The following is a 16735-nucleotide window of genomic DNA, read 5'->3' as shown; positions in this document are numbered from 1 at the left end:
AATCATTAAATACATTTTTTTCAAACTTTGTCCATTCTAGAACTCGTACTGGTAATTACAACACGCTCTCCTTTTTACAATATTTTCTATGACTACTGCATCAACATGTTCATGCGTATAATGTATTTTAATCTGGCATGTTTGGCATTAATGTAATGATTTAATTTCAAATAAACAATTCAAGAAATATAGCTTAAACCCATATTTCAAATAAGTACTATAGGTCATTTGTCCAGCAAATCGGTGGATATACAATATGTACAGTGCCTTCAAAGTATTCACACTCCTTGAAGTTTTCCACATTTTGTTAAGGGATTAAATTGAGTTTTTCTTTCACTGGCCTACAAACAATAGCCCATAATGTAAGTTTTCAGAAATGTTTTCAGCTTTTCATTTTTTATTAATTGTCAATGAGTAATAAACCCGTTTGTTATGGCAAGCCTAAATAAGTTAAGGAGTTAACATTTGCTTAATAAGCCACATAATACGTTGCATGGACTCACTCTGTGTGAAATAAGTGTTTAACATAGTCATAAACTCATCTCTGTACCCCACACATACAATTATCTGTATTATGTCCCTCAGTCGAGCAGTGATATTCAAACAGATTCAACCACAAAAACCAGGGAGGGTTTCCTGGGCCTTGCAAAGAATGGCACCTATTGGTAGATGTGTAAACATAAAAAAGCAGACATTGAATATCCCTTTGAGCCTGGTGAAGTTATTAATTACACCCAGTCACTACGAAGATACAGGCGTTCTACCTAACCCAGTTGCCGGAGAGGATGGAAACCGCTCAGGGATTTCACCCAACTTTAAAACAGTTCAAGTTTAATACCTATCATAGGAAAAAACTGATGGTCACAACATTGTAGTTACTCCACAATATTTATTGTTAAAACGAGAGGCTGCCTGGATCTTTAATTTAAAGACCCTTGCGCCCTTCGGTCTCAACGTAGACTTTGATCTGAAGCCATTCTTGTGATTATTGTGACTTTGCCATTGTAATTGTTTGTAAACTTGTATAGTCAAATTAATCTATGATCGTATGCTATCCATTTGTTTGTATGCTGTTCTTTGTATGACATTTTAATTATTAACCAATGATATTAGGCCACTCCTGGCCATGATTACAGACACCTGTGTCTTTTGACACTATATAAACGAGTCATCCCGCAGTGTTTGTGATTAGACCCTGATGAAGACAGCTTGGCTGTCGAAACGTTGGTACTACATTTTTGCATCTGAGCTCCTAGAGTGTGCGGCTCTCTTTTATTTTCAAGTTTCTACTCCGCTAGCCAGCACCTCGTCTTAATAGGTGTGCGTTTCTTTTTCTTCTAGATCACTCCACAATATTAACCTAAATGACAGAGTGAAAAGAAGGAAACGTACAGAACAAAAAAATATTCCAAAACATGCATCCTGTTTGCAACGAGGCACTAAAGTAATACTGCCGAAAATGTATGTCCTGAATACAGTGTTATGTTTTCACAAATCCGACAACATATTATTCAGTTCCACTCTTCGTATTTTCAAACATGGTGGTGGGTGAATCATGTTATGGGTATGCTTGTCAACGGCAAGGACTAGGGAGTAAAAAAAAAAAAAAAAAATGGAATAGAGCTAAGCACAGGCAAAATCTTAAAGGAAAACCTGGTTGTCTGCTTTCCAACAGACACTGGGAGATAAATTCACCTTTCAGCAGGACAATAACCTAAAACACGAGGCCAAATATACACTGGAGCTGCTTACCAAGACGACATTGATTGTTCCGGTGTGGCCTAGTTACAGTTTTGATTTAAATCGGCTTGACTATGGCAAGACGTAAAAATGGCTGTCTAGCAATGATCAACAACCAACTTGAGCTTGAAGAATTTTGAATGTGCAAGGATTGTACAACCCAGGTGCACAAAGCTCTTATTTACTTACCCAGAAAGACTCACAGATTCGAACATGTATTGACTCAGGGTTATCAATACTTATGTCAATGAGATACTTCTGTATAATCATTTTCAGTACATTTGCAAAAAATAAATACATGTTTTCACTTTGGCATTTAGGGACATTGTGTGTAAATGGGTGAGAAAAAAATCTATTTAATCCATTTTGAATTCAGGCTGTAACACAGTGGCACTCATTGTGCAGCCTGCGAGCCCTTAATTTGCGGCTCACGGTGATTTTCCTATTTTCCATTCATAATACATAATGATAAAATTTCAATTCAATGCATGTCTGAATCACTTCACTGAAAATATTGATTGTTCCCTGGATGGCAGATAGATGGCAGTATAGCGCAGCTGTTTAACAGAAAGGTCGAAATAGAATGCAACTGCTCAGCTAAAGCGACTGACAAATATCAGTTTGCTGCTAGCTAATTTTACAGGCTAGTCGACATTGATAGATTTATTGTAAAAAAAAAAAAAAGGTAAATCTATTGACAATGAAAATGAAGGGTAAGAGCAGAAAATCACATTGTATGATTTTTTTATGAATTTATTTGCAAATTATGGTGGAAAATAAGTATTTGGCCACCTACAAACAAGCAAGATTTCTGGCTCTCACAGACCCAAACCTTCTTTAAGAGGCTCCTCTGTCCTCCACTCGTTACCTGTATTAATGGCACCTGTTTGAACTTGTTATCAGTATAAAAGACACCTGTCCACAACCTCAAACAGTCACACTCCAAACTCCACTATGGCCAAGACCAAAGAGCTGTCAAAGGACACCAGAATCAAAATTGTAGACTTGCACCAGGCTGGGAAGACTGAATCTGCAATAGGTAAGCAGCTTGGTTTGAAGAAATCAACTGTGGGAGCAATTATTAGGAAATGGAAGACATACAAGACCACTGATAATCTCCCTCGATCTGGGGCTCCACGCAAGATCTCACCCCGTGGGGTCAAAATTATCACAAGAACGGTGAGCAAAAAGCCCAGAACCACACGAGGGGACCTAGTGAATGACCTGCAGAGAGCTGGGACCAAAGTAACAAAGCCTACCATCTGTACCACACTACGCCACCAGGGACTCAAATCCTGCAGTGCCAGACGTGTCCCCCTGCTTAAGCCAGTACATGTCCAGGCCCGTCTGAAGTTTGCTAGAGAGCATTTGGATGATCCAGAAGAAGATTGGGAGAATGTCATATGGTCAGATGAAACCAAAATATAACTTTTTGGTAAAAACTCAACTAGTCGTGTTTGGAGGACAAAGAATGCTGAGTTGCATTCAAAGAACACCATACCTACTGTGAAGCATGGGGGTGGAAACATCATGCTTTGGGGCTGTTTTTCTGCAAAGGGACCAGGACGACTGATCCGTGTAAATGAAAGAATGAATGGGGCCATGTATCGTGAGATTTTGAGTGAAAACCTCCTTCCATCAGCAAGGGCATTGAAGATGAAACGTGGCTGGGTCTTTCAGCATGACAATGATCCCAAACACACCGCCCGGGCAACGAAGGAGTGGCTTCGTAAGAAGCATTTCAAGGTCCTGGAGTGGCCTAGCCAGTCTCCAGATCTCAACCCCATAGAAATTCTTTGGAGGGAGTTGAAAGTCCGTGTTGCCCAGCAACAGCCCCAAAACATTTGAAGACTTACAGAAAACGTTTGACCTCTGTCATTGCCAACAAAGGGTATATAACAAAGTATTGAGATAAACTTTTGTTATTGACCAAATACTTATTTTCCTCCATAATTTGCAAATAAATTCATTAAAAAAATCCTACAATGTGATTTTCTGGATTTATTTTTCTAATTTTGTCTATCATAGTTGAAGTGTACCTATGATGAAAATTACAGGCCTCTCTCATCTTTTTAAGTAGGAGAACTTGCACAATTGGTGGCTGACTAAATACTTTTTTGCCCCACTGTATTCATGTGAAGCTGTCACAACTTCTGACGAAGTCGGTCCCTCTCCTTGTTCGGGTGGCGTTCGGCGGTCGACGTCACCGGCCTTCTAGCCACCGCCGATCCACTTTTCCATTTGTTTTTGTCTATGTCTTACACACCTGGTTTCACTCACCCAATTACCTGTTTAGTATTTAACCCTCTGTTCACCATGTTTGGTTGTGAGTGATATTTTTTTTATTTAATTTTTTATTTCACCTTTATTTAACCTTCTCTTTTGCAACTGTGACCTGGCCAAGATAAAGCAAAGCAATTCGACACATACAACAACACAGAGTTACACGTGGAATAAACAAAACATACAGTCAATAATACAGTAGAACAAAATAAAACAAAAAAGTCTATATACAGTGAGTGCAAATAAGGTAAGATAAGGGAGTTAAGGCAATAAATAGGCCATGGTGGTGAAGTAATTACAATATAGCAACTAATTACTGGAATGGTAGATGTGCAGAAGATTAATGTGAAAGTAGAGATACTGGAGTGCAAAGGAGCAAGATAAATAAATAAATACAGTATGGGGATGAGGTAGGTACAGTGAGGGAAAAAAGTATTTCATCCCCTGCTGATTTTGTATGTTTGCCTACTGACAACGAAATTATCAGTCTATAATTTTAATGGTAGGTTTATTTGAACAGTAAGAGACAGAATAACAACAAAAAAATCTAGAAAAACGTATGTCAAAAATGTTATAAATTGATTTGCATTTTAATGAGGGAAATAAGTATTTGACCTCTCTGCAAAACATGACTTAGTACTTTGTGGCAAAACCCTTGTTGGCAATCACAGAGGTCAGACGTTTCTTGTAGTTGGCCACCAGGTTTGCACACATCTCAGGAGGGATTTCTTCCCACTCCTCTTTGCAGATCTTCTCCAAATCATTAAGGTTTCGAGGCTGACGTTTGGCAACTCGAACCTTCAGCTCCCTCCACAGATTTTCTATGGGATTAAGGTCTGGAGACTGGCTAGGCCACTCCAGGACCTTAATGTGCTTCTTCTTGAGCCACTCCTGTGTTGCTTTGGCCGAGTGTTTTGGGTCATTTTCATGCTGGAATACCCATCCATGACCCATTTTCAATTCCCTGGCTGAGGGAAGGAGGTTCTCACCCAAGATTTGACGGTCCATCGTCCCTTTGATGCTGTGAAGTTGTCCTGTCCCCTTAGCAGAAAACTCCCAAAGCATGTTTCCATCTCCATGTTTGACGGTGGGGATGGTTTTCTTAGGGTCATAGGCAGCATTCCTCCTCCTCCAAACACGGCGAGTTGAGTTGATGCCAAAGAGCTCCATTTTGGTCTCATCTGACCACAACACTTTCACCCAGTTGTCCTCTGAATCATTCATTGGCAAACTTCAGACGGGCATGTATATGTGCTTTCTTGAGCAGGGGGACCTTGCGGGCACTGCAGGATTTCAGTCCTTCACTGCGTAGTGTGTTACCAATTGTTTTCTTGGTGACTATGGTCCCAGCTGCCTTGAGATTATTGACGAGATCCTCCTGTGTAGTTCTGGGCTGATTCCTCACCATTCTCATGATCATTGCAACTCCACGAGGTGAGATCTCAGAGGGAGATTGACAGTTCTTTTGTGTTTCTTCCATTTGCGAATAATCGCACCAACTGTTATCACCTTCTCACCAAGCTGTTTGGCGATGGTCTTGTAGCCCATTCCAGCCTTGTGTAGGTGTACAATCTTGTCCCTGACATCCTTGGAGAGCTCTTTGGTCTTGGCCATGGTGGAGAGTTTGGAATCTGATTGATTGATTTCTTCTTTGGACAGGTGTCTTTTATACAGGTAACAAGCTGAGATTAGGAGCACTCCCCTTTTTAAAATTTATTTTACCCCCTTTTCTCCCCAATTTCGTGGTATCCAATTGTTAGTAATTACTATTTTGTCTCATCGCTACAACTCCCGTACGGGCTCGGGAGAGACGAAGGTCGAAACACAACCCAACCAAGCCGCACTGCTTCCAAAAACAGCTCGCCTCCAACCAGGAAGCCAGCCGCACCAATGTGTCGGAGGAAACACCGTGCACCTGGCTACCTTGGTTAGCGCGCACTGCACCCAGACCGCCACAGGAGTCGCTGGTGTGCGATGAGACAAGGATATCCCTACCGGCCAAACCCTCCCTAACATGGACAACGCTAGGCCAATTGTGTGTCGCCCCACGGACCTCCCGGTCGCGGCTGGCTGCGACAGAGCCTGGGCGCGAACCCAGAGTCTCTGGTGGCACAGCTAGCGCTGCGATGCAGTGCCCTAGTCCACTGCGCCACACGGGAGGCCCGGAGCATTGAAGCTCGTCTGGAGGTTAGTTAACACAGTGTCCAAAGAGGGGCCAGAGGTATACAGAATGGTGTCGTCTGCGTAGAGGTGTATCAGAGAATCACCAGCAGCAAGAGCAACATCATTGATGTATACAGAGAAAAGAGTCGGCCCGAGGATTGAAACCTGTGGCACCCCCATAGAGACTGCCAGAGGTCTGGACAACAGGCCCTCCGATTTGACACACTGAACTCTGTCAGAGAAGTAGTTGGTAAACCAGGCGACGCAATCATTTGAGAAATCATGGCTGTCGAGTCTGCCAATAAGAATGTGGTGATTGACAGAGTCGAAAGCCTTGGCCAGGTCGATGAGTACGGCTGCACACTGCCTCTTATCGATGGCGGTTCTGATGTCGTTTAGGACCTTGAGCGTGGCTGAGGTGCACCCATGACAGGTCTGAAACCAGATTGCATAGCGGAGAAGGTACGGTGGGATTCGAAATGGTCGGTAATCTGTTTGTTAACTTGACTTTCAAAGACCTTAGAAAGACAGGGTAGGATAGATATAGGTCTGTAGCAGTTTGGGTCTAGAGTGTCACCCCCTTTGAAGAGGGGGATGACCGCGGCAGCTTTCCAATCTTTGGGAATCTCAGACGATACGAAAGAGAAGTTGAACAGACTAGTAATAGGGGTTGCAACAATTTCGGCAGATAAATTTAGAAAGAGAGGGTCCAGATTGTCTAGCCCGGCTGATTTGTAGGGGTCCAGATTTTGCAGCTCTTTCAGAACATCAGCTATCTGGATTTGGGTGAAGGAGAAATTTTGGCAGCTTACCTCATATGAGTACATGAGGGCGATGACAACACATGAGGCAGCAGGAGATTGCGACGAGCAGGGACTCCATCAGGAAGTCTTTGGGCAGGGGAAGCTCTCATCCCCCTGTGGACTAAAACAACAACATAGGTGAACACGCAGGGACACAATAGCCCATTAAGATATCTGACATTCTTGATTTTGAATAAAGATTTCAAATAGAACTGGCACATTACTTTCATTGCAATACATGACAATATTTTGATATATTTTTTATCCGGAAGTCGTCTTGCGTGATAAGGAATAAGGCAATTCATTGTTAAACCATAACTGAATCCTGTGATTATGTCCTGTGATTAAGGCTGTTGTGGTGACCATATTACCTACACACCGGCAGTCATGAGTCATGACCCCATAAAGAAATGGTGACTGTAGAGTCACGCTAATCTCCTTTTATGCACTCTGGACATGCGTTAGTAGGGTACCCAACACGCTAATGATCATCAGGTCGCTAATGGCCTGGTACCCTGGGCTCTATTGTCCAGCTAACCACTGACATCAATGCAAATGCAACTAAAATCAAACACTTTTCATCAAAACAGTATGATCTTTATGGATGTTGTTTCAAAAACATAACACAACAAAGTGGACAGTGGTTTCTAAGGCGATGATTAATTCAAAACAACCATATGCATATTAGAGATTATGCAAATGCATTGGCCTATATATGAGCCAAAGCGCCCCCCCCCCCCCCCCCCCCCCCCCTAAAAACCCCAAATTAAAATAAGGATTGTGAGTTATACAATGCGTAGCATACCTCATATTGCACATGGCAGAAAAACATTTTAAACATTTAAAAAAATGCTGATTTAACATATCTTTGGAACATAATTGGTCTACCCTAAATTAAACAAGTTCCGAGTTAGCCTACAATTATAGTGAATTTGTTTTTGATTTTGAATAGCCTAGTAATAATAGGGCATTTTATATTTTAACATTTAATAGACTGTCACATTGCCTTTTGCTACAGAATATCTCCCCACTGTGCGTTTTCATCTCCTCCCCTCTCTCCTTCATTCCTTTCTCCAGCGCACAGAAAGAGGGGCTGTCATGTTACTATCGTGTTCCCGAACAGATTTCACTTGATTTCGCAAATTAAGCACGGGGTAGCTGCAGGAACCGGGTTGGAGAGCCCATGGCATAAAGAGTTTGGGCAGAATAGCACCTTTTGCACAGTGAAATTACCGGAGTAGCCTAACTTTACCTGACATGAGTGAAAAACGTACTAGCGGGAAAGTGGCCTCCATTCGCTATTTGAGTGCATATGGATGACATGCCTTTTTTCTTGCCCCTGTTCCCGCCCTTCTGTTAATGGACCATTCTATATCAAAACTACACTGAACAGAAATATAAATGCAACATGTAAAGTGTTGGTCCCATATTTCATGAGCTGAAATAAAAGATCCCAGAAATATTAAGCTTATTTATCTCAAACGTTGTGCACAAATTTGTTTACATCCCTGTTAGTCAGCATTTCTTCCTTGCCAAGATAATCCATCCACCTGACAGGTGTGGCATATCAAGACGCTGATTAAACATCATGATCATTGCACAGGTGCGCCTTGTGCTGGGGACAATTAAAGGCCACTCTAAAATGTGCAGTTTTGTCACATAGCACTGTCATGACTGTCCTGTGAGGATCCAAATATTTCAGATCAGGTTTGCAACGAATGACTTCCACCAGAGTTGTCCGGGTTAGGGGAGGGTTTGGCCGGCAGTGATGTTCTTGTCCCATCGAGCACTAGGGACTCCTGTGGCGGGTCAGATGCAATGCATGCTGACACGGTCGCCAGGTGTACTGTGTTTCCTCTGACTTATTGGTGCGGCTGGCTTCCGGGTTAAGCGGGCTTTGTGTCAAGAAGCAGTGCGGCTTGGCTGGGTTGTGTTTCAGGAGAGGCGAAGGTCGAGAGCCGTGCGTGCTACCTTCGCCTCTCCCAAGTCCGTACGTGAGTTGCAGCGATGGGACAAGACTGTAACTACCAATGGATACCACGAAATTGGGGATAAAAATGAGTAATAAAATTAAAGAAAGATAAAAAAAGAAAGGGATGTGCTTTGAGAAACTATGAGAGATAATAGTTTCACATAACTTTGTACAAGTGACAAGTCAGAGAGCGTGTCAGCCTGACGCAACCGCCCCTTTCTAACAAACTGTATAAAATGATGGGTTAAGAGTGAACATATCACACCAGAGAGACGTTGAGCTGCAGCTCACATTTAAATTGGTTTGAACTCTGAATCTCAACACGAGGTAGAGACAATAAACCTCACAACCAATCACTGGTACGCTTGATTAGCTGTCCAAGGTAAAGTATCTAGAAAAGCGAATTTAAGTGGGACCATTCTACTACTCCGCTCAAACCATCTTATTACGCTACGCTCATCACCCCAATGGGAACCATCGACACGGCTGGCTAGCTTGTCAAATAAGTATCATCCAGAGCGAATGGAAGGACAATAAACTCTGTAGTTCTGTTTGGGACTAAACGACAAGTCACTGGATACCGGACAACTACAGAAAAGGACAACAGTAGAAGACTTGTCGGAACCATTTCGGACACCAGAGCCTTGCAGCGAAAAGGCCAGGTTACGAGAGATACACGGCGAACCAAGGAATTGCACGTAAATACATTCATGATTTCTTACTCCAAGCAGGCGGCAGATCGTGTGCAAAGTATGAGTACTATAAGTGAGAGTAGTTTCTAAATGTACCAACATTGTCTCTATGTCTCTGTCCCTCTCTCTCTCTCATCCTCTCCATGTCTTTTGTAACAAGCAGCCATATTGTTGTCAGTCCACTAGGGACCTGTTTTTAATGTATTAAGTGTGTATGTTACTCCTGTGTTACCATTTAGTTAGCTAGTAAATAAATAATTAAAGCAATTTGTGTAGTACTGAATCATAAGTAAGGCATGGGTTTTTGCAGATGCAAGGAGGTTACTACTGTTCAGAATGATGATATGATACGAGGTTATGATTAATAAATTGACTGTTAATAGAAGTGATAGGTAAAGAGCTTTTGAGTTTAATTCAGGAGATGGTAACTCCTTAAAGAACTGCTCTCATGGTGCCCCAGATCCTATTGAATTAATTGTTACCTGATTAATTTAATCAGGTAACAATTAAACATAGTTAGTTGATTAGATAAATAACAATCTTCAGATTAATGTTAAAAGTCAAGTCATGACAATACAATGCCACAGATGTTTCACGTTTTGAAACTTGAGCTTGCAATTGGCACTGCAGGAATGTCGGCGGAATTTATATATTTTTTGGCCCTGACAGAGATGGCCGCCTCACTTCACGTTCCTAGGAAACTATGCAGTATTTTGTTTTTTTACATGTTATTTATTACATTGGTACCCCAGGTAATCTTAGGTTTTATTACATACAGTCGGGAGGAACTGTGCAGGTGTTGTTACACATGGTCTGCCACTGCGAGGACGATCAGCTGTCCGTCCTGTCTCCCTGTAGTGCTGTCTTAGGCGACCGTTCCACAGGTGCATGTTCATTATTTGTTTATGGTTCATTGAGCAAGCATGGGAAACAGTGTTTAACCCCTTTACAATGAAGATTGTGGGATTATGGCTGAAGGTGGATTGAAACCTGTATTATAACGTAACCTGAATATGACAACATCAGTTTCTCTGGTCACACCAAAACCAATGTAAAAATAAACAACCATGTTTTAGAAAAGGATAAGCTTTTTATCATGAATGGGAACTGTGATAACATTTGATTGAAAAATCATTCTGATGGATTGTTTAGACAAGAATCAAATGAACCGTGAAGAACAATTAATTTCCAAGCGGAAAACCCAGAGTGACTCAGTGATCAGGTATCTAGAGCACCGTACTTCCTTTCATCCACTACAAAGGTTAGTAACAAAGGACAGGATCAGCAACAAGCATCAATAGGAGTAACTACAGTCCACTTTCCATTTGGAAACAAATGTGCATTTAGAAAAGTTCTGATATTGTCAAATACAGTCAGGTCCATAATTATTGGCATCCCAAAGTTGAACAAAAAATAATACAAATACTGAGCCATATTGCATTCTCCAATTAATTAATTAATTAATTTATACGAATTCAATTGCTCAGAGAAAGATATTGTGTAATAAAACACATTTCAAAAAGTTAGGTTTCTATCTTTTTTTTATTGGCACCCCTGTTTTCAATACTCCAGCACCCTACCCTTGCGTCGACACTGAGCCTTTTTTCTAAAACGTTTTATGTGATTGGAGAATCTGACCACAGCACCACCTGGAGTTTGATATACGGCATCGGGACTTGAATGGTAACCGGTGCTTTGGTCAGATGACATGAAAATAGCGCTCTTTGGCCACGCACACCAGTGGTGGGTTTGGCATTGGAAAACAAAAGCATCTGCAGAAAAGTATGTCATACCATTTGTAAAATATGGTGGTGGATCTTTGATGTGATGGGGCTATTTTGCTTCCACTGGTCCTGTGGCCCTTGTTAAGGTCAACAGCATCATAGACTTGACCAAGTATCAGGACATTTTAGCCAAAAACCTGGTTGCCTCTGCCAGGAGGCCGACACTTGTTCGCAATTGGATCTTCCAGCAAAACAATAACCCTAAGCACTAATCAAAATCCACAAACAATTATTAATGGACCACAAAGTCAACATTTTACAATGGCCATCTATCTCCGGACTTGAACCCCTTTGAAAACCTGTGGTTTGAAATGAAGAGGGCAGTCCATAATTTGTCTGTATGGAGGAATAGTCTATTAAAGGCTCAGTGATGTTATCCTCTCAAGGGGAGGGTGCTCGAGTATTGAAAACAGGGGTGCCAATCATTTTGACCCCTATTGTTTTAAGATTTGTATTTTATTCCATGTATGCTCATCTACATCAAGGGTGCCAATCATTATGGACCTGATTTGTATTTCTCTCATTTTTTATATACAACACATCAAGTGTCATTATTAAAAGATTGTCATCACACTTCTACCTTTCAATTATAGTTGCTAGTTTTCGATTTTATACTTATTTTCCATACTTTTATAATGATTTATAAAGTTTTTTGTTTTTCAAAATGCACATACAGTGCCTTTGGAAAGAATTCAGACCCCTTGACTTTTTCCACCTTTTGTTACGTTACAGCCTTATTCTAAAATGGATGTAAAAAATAATTTCTGTAATCTACACACAATACCCCATAATGACGAAGTAAAAACAAGTTTTTAGACATTTTTGCGAATGTATACAAAATTAAAAACATAAATACCTTATTTACATAATTGATCAAATGGCGCTGGAACAGAAGCCAGACATTGTATGTGCCCCCAACCAATTGTTTTTTTTGTTTGTTTATCTCCGTTGTTTGTAACATATTTAAAAAAAATAATAATTGTACATAATGTTGCCGCTACCGTCTCTGACTGAAAATAACTTCTAGACATCAGGACTGCGATTACTCACCACGGACGAGCAGAATCCTTTTCCTTCTTTCACAACTCTGACGAGCCCGAGGTGGAGGATGTACGGCTCCCTGTGGAACAGTCCCCGACCTCAGTGATCTGCGTGAAGAGGAGGCGGAGAAAGAGAGGCCGGAGGTCGGGCTGCCTGCTGAGGAGTAGGAGGCGATCTAATAAACACCCACTCCCCTCAATTCTGCTCGCAAACATGCAATCATTGGACAATAAAATGGACAAGTTATTGGGAAGATTAAACTACCAATGGGACATTAAAAACTGTAACATCTTATGCATCACGTAGTCGTGGCTGAACGACGACAATATCAACATACAGTGCCTTGCGAAAGTATTTGGCCCCCTTGAACTTTGCGACCTGTTGCCACATTTCAGGCTTCAAACATAAAGATATAAAACTGTATTTTTTTTGTGAAGAATCAACAACAAGTGGGACACAATCATGAAGTGGAACGACATTTATTGGATATTTCAAACTTTTTTAACAAATCAAAAACTGAAAAATTGGGCGTGCAAAATTATTCAGCCCCCTTAAGTTAATACTTTGTAGCGCCACCTTTTGCTGCGATTACAGCTGTAAGTCGCTTGGGGTATGTCTATATCAGTTTTGCACATCGAGAGACTGAAATTGTTTCCCATTCCTCCTTGCAAAACAGCTCGAGCTCAGTGAGGTTGGATGGAGAGCATTTGTGAACAGCAGTTTTCAGTTCTTTCCACAGATTCTCGATTGGATTCAGGTCTGGACTTTGACTTGGCCATTCTAACACCTGGATATGTTTATTTTTGAACCATTCCATTGTAGATTTTGCTTTATGTTTTGGATCATTGTCTTGTTGGAAGACAAATCTCCGTCCCAGTCTCAGGTCTTTTGCAGACTCCATCAGGTTTTCTTCCAGAATGGTCCTGTATTTGGCTCCATCCATCTTCCCATCAATTTTAACCATCTTCCCTGTCCCTGCTGAAGAAAAGCAGGCCCAAACCATGATGCTGCCACCACCATGTTTGACAGTGGGGATGGTGTGTTCAGCTGTGTTGCTTTTACGCCAAACATAACGTTTTGCATTGTTGCCAAAAAGTTCAATTTTGGTTTCATCTGACCAGAGCACCTTCTTCCACATGTTTGGTGTGTCTCCCAGGTGGCTTGTGGCAAACTTTAAACGACACTTTTTATGGATATCTTTAAGAAATGGCTTTCTTCTTGCCACTCTTCCATAAAGGCCAGATTTGTGCAATATACGACTTGATTGTTGTCCTATGGACAGAGTCTCCCACCTCAGCTGTAGATCTCTGCAGTTCATCCAGAGTGATCATGGGCCTCTTGGCTGCATCTCTGATCAGTCTTCTCCTTGTATGAGCTGAACGTTTAGAGGGATGGCCAGGTCTTGGTAGATTTGCAGTGGTCTGATACTCCTTCCATTTCAATATTATCGCTTGCACAATGCTCCTTGGGATGTTTAAAGCTTGGGAAATCTTTTTGTATCCAAATCCGGCTTTAAACTTCTTCACAACAGTATCTCGGACCTGCCTGGTGTGTTCCTTGTTCTTCATGATGCTCTCTGCGCTTTTAACGGACCTCTGAGACTATCACAGTGCAGGTGCATTTATACTGAGACTTGATTACACACAGGTGGATTGTATTTATCATCATTAGTCATTTAGGTCAACATTGGATCATTCAGAGATCCTCACTGAACTTCTAGAGAGAGTTTGCTGCACTGAAAGTAAAGGGGCTGAATAATTTTGCACGCCCAATTTTTCAGTTTTTGATATGTTAAAAAAGTTTGAAATATCCAATAAATGTTGTTCCACTTCATGATTGTGTCCCACTTGTTGTTGATTCTTCACAAAAAAATACAGTTTTATATCTTTATGTTTGAAGCCTGAAATGTGGCAAAAGGTCGCAAAGTTCAAGGGGGCCGAATACTTTCGCAAGGCACTGTACAGCTGGCTGGTTATATGATGTAACAGCAGGATAGAACAGCGGCGTCTGGTAAGACGAGGGGCGGCGGTCTATGTATTTTGTAAACAACAGCTGGTGCACGATATCTAAGGAAGTCTCGAGCTATTGCTCACCTGAGGTAGAGTGTCTCATGATAAGCTGTAGACCACACTACCTACCGAGAGAATTCTCATCTATATTATTTGTAACTGTTTACATACATACAGTTGAAGTCGGAAGTTTACATACACCTAGGTTGGAGTCATTAAAACTAGTTTTTCAACCACTCCACAGATTTCTTGTTAACAAACTATGGTTTTGGCAAGTCGGTTAGGAGATCTACTTTGTGCATGACACAAGTAATTTTTCCAACAATTGTTTACAGACAGATTGTTTCACTTATAATTCACTGCATCGCAATTCCAGTGGGTCAGAAGTTTACATACACTAAGTTGACTGTGCCTTGAAATAGCTTGGAAAATTCCAGAAAATGATGTCATGGCTTTAGAAGCTTCTGTTAGGCTAATTGACATAATTTGAGTCAATTGGAGGATTATCTGTGGATGTATTTCAAGGCCTACCTTCAAACTCAGTGCCTCTTTGCTTGACATCATGGGAAAAACCAAAATAAATCAGCCAAGACCTCAGAAAAAGAATTGTAGACCTCAACAAGCATGATTCATCATTGGGAGCAATTTCCAAATGCCTGAAGGTACCACGTTCATCTGTACAAACAATAGTACTCAAGTATAAACACCATGGGACCACGTAGCCGTCATACCCGCTCAGGAATGAGACGTGTTGTGTCTCCCAGAGATGAACATACTCTGGTGCGAAAAGTGCAAATCGATTCCAGAACAACAGTAAATTACCTTGTGAAGATGCTGAAGGAAATAGGTACAAAGGTATCTATATCCACAGTAAAACCAGTCCTATATTGACAACCTGAAAGGCCGCTCAGCAAGGAAGAAGCCACTACTCCAAAACCGCCATAAAAAAGCCAGACTACGGTTTGCAACTGCACATGGGGACAAAGATCGTACTTCTTGGAGAAATGTCCTCTGGTCTGATGAAACAAAAATAGAACTGTTTGGCCATAATGACCATTGTTATGTTTGGAGGAAAAAGGGAGAGGCTTGCAAGCTGAAAATGGTGCACTTCACAAAATAGATGGCATCACGAGGAAAGGAAAATTATGTGGAAATATTAAAACAACATCTCAAGACATCAGTAAGGAAGTTAAAGCTTGGTCGCAAATGGGTCTTCCAAAAGGACAATGACCCCAAGCATAATTCCAAAGTTGTGGCAAAATGGCTTAAGGACAACAAAGGCAAGGTATTAGAGTGGCCATCAAAAAGCCCTGATCTCAACCCTATAGAACATTTGTGGGCAGAACTGAAAAAGCATGTGGGAGCAAGGAGGCCTACAGCCTGACTCAGTTAAACCAGCTCTGTCAGGAGGAATGGACCAAAATTCACCCAATTTACTGTGGGAAGCTTGTGGAAGGCTACCCGAAATATTTTACTCAAGTTAAACAATTTAAAGGCAATCGTACCAAATACTAATTGAGTGTATGTAAACTTCTGACCCACTGGGAATGTGATGAAAGAAATAAAAGCTGAAAGAAATATTTGTCTCAACTATTATTCTGACATTTCACATTCTTAAAATAAAGTGGTGATCCTAACTGACCTAAGACAGTGAATTTTTACTAGGATTAAATGTCAGGAATTGTGAAAAACTGAGTTTAAATGTATTTGGCTAAGGTGTATGTAAACTTCTGACTTCAACTGTACCACCACAGTCAGAGGCTGGCACCAAGATAGCATTGAATGAGCTGTATTCCACCATAAGCAAACAAGAAAACGCTCACCCAGAGGCGGCGCTCCTAGTAGCCGGGGACTTTAATGCAGGGAAACTTATTCTAATTTCTATCAACATGTTAAATGTGCAACCAGAGGTAAAATAACTGTGGACCACCTTTACTCCACACACAAAGATGCATACAAAGCTCTCCCCCGCCCTCCATTTGGCAAATCTGACCATAATTCTATCCTCCTAATTCCTGTTTATAAGCTAAAATAATTGCAGGAAGCAGCAGTGACTAGATAAAAATGTAGTCAGATGTAAGCAGATCCTAACCTACAGGACTGTTTTGCTAGCACAGACTGGATTATGTTCTGGGATTCCTCCAATGGCATTGAGGAGTACACCACATCTGTCATTGGTTTCATCAATAAGGGCATTGATGATGTCGTCTCCACAGTGACCATGTACACATACCCCAACCAGAAACCA

Source organism: Oncorhynchus mykiss, chromosome 6 (genome assembly GCF_057628025.1).
Source record: "Oncorhynchus mykiss isolate SJ-2025 chromosome 6, ASM5762802v1, whole genome shotgun sequence".
Taxonomy (NCBI): domain Eukaryota; kingdom Metazoa; phylum Chordata; class Actinopteri; order Salmoniformes; family Salmonidae; genus Oncorhynchus; species Oncorhynchus mykiss.
This window is presented reverse-complemented; position numbering follows the sequence as displayed.